The 1,408-nt window shown below is 36.9% G+C and overlaps 1 protein-coding gene across 2 annotated transcripts in view; it reads right to left on the reverse strand.

The window, feature by feature from the left end:
• TNFRSF21 (TNF receptor superfamily member 21) overlaps positions 1–1,408 on the reverse strand; it is a 68,701-nt gene that overhangs the window by 43,550 nt on the left and 23,743 nt on the right. The gene's annotated exons all lie outside the window — the stretch shown is intronic.

Genomic DNA, 1,408 nt, shown 5'->3' on the forward strand with positions numbered 1-1,408 from the left:
GCGGCTGGGCCCATGGGCCATGGCCGCTGGGCCTGCGTGTCCGGAGCCTGTGCTCCGCAACAGGAGAGGCCACAACAGTAAGAGGCCCGCGTACCGCAAAAAAAAAAAAAAAAAAAAAAAAGGAGGAAGAATTGGAGCCTCCCTTGCCCAGCTGGTTGCCTGCAAAGGGTTGTTTTATTCAAGTCTGTATGGGCTCATCCCAAGTCGGGGTTTCACCCCAGTCTGACTTTCACTTGGTTTGATCGTTCATATAAATTAGAAAAAAGGAGCAAAATGAGCTGTTTTTTTAAACTTTCTCTCATTTCTGATTATAAAAGTAGCATGTACTTATTATAGAAAATTTGGGAAAAAGACAAAACTAATAAAGAAGGAAAAAAATCCACATAAATCTCACCAAATCCCACCAAACTGGAAGAAACATCATTGTCATTTTGGCATATTTCCTTCAGTCTTTATTCCCAAATTTTAAGAGAACTAGGATAATATTCTATAAAGTGTGTAGTGTGGAGCTTTTTTTTTTCCATTCTTTAATCTAGTATAAACATTTTCCTATGTCATGGGTAAAAAGTACAAAACTTCATAATAAAATCTTCAATGTCAACATAATATTCTACTATATAGATATGCCATAATTTACATAGGCATTTCCCTAAAACCAGCCCTTTGAGTATTTCCAGTTTTTATTTATTATAAATAATGCTGAATTAATAGTTCAAAATCTTTGTGCTTAAATTTTTTTTTACTATTTCTGGTTTCTATCTTTAGGATAGATTCACAAAAATAGAATTGCTGGGTCAAAGAGTATAAACATTTTTAAGACTCAATACAAAAGGCCAAACCACCTTTTAGGAAGTTAAGCTTACCCCTTTATCTTGAAGGAAAACGATCCCAAATGGAATTATCAAAACTTTGAGCTGAAATATCATTTAATATTAAAGAAAGGGAAGTTACTGCCATAGTCTGAAAACTGTAGTCTTCAGATCACACTTAGCTGCTAGGACAAGTTCTATCAACTATTTTTTGCCCTCAAAAGAGGAAGAACTGAAACATTCCAGCCTGTATCCACACACACTGACAACTAGGTAAAAGACACAGGGACCAGACTCCGATGATAACCGATATACTAAGCTTTGAGCATCTAAAACCCAAAAGACCTTTCTATCTTCCTAATAGAAATGTGATCCTAAAAAATATAAGGGGGAAAAAGTACATGTGAGAAAAGTGGTAGGAACCTAAAAGCAAGGTTCAAATTCAAAAAGGCAAATTTAAGACAAGTTGTTTTTTTCCTCCCTCAATTTTCTGAGCAGTCTCCTGTGAAGAAGCAAGGGCTCCAAAGTCAGGAGACATGGATTCAGTCCCATCTGTCCCGAACAAAAGACTCCCCTGGGTCAACGCAGCCAAACCTCTC

The sequence above is a fragment of the Physeter macrocephalus genome, chromosome 18 (assembly GCF_002837175.3).
Source record: "Physeter macrocephalus isolate SW-GA chromosome 18, ASM283717v5, whole genome shotgun sequence".
NCBI classification, from domain to species: domain Eukaryota; kingdom Metazoa; phylum Chordata; class Mammalia; order Artiodactyla; family Physeteridae; genus Physeter; species Physeter macrocephalus.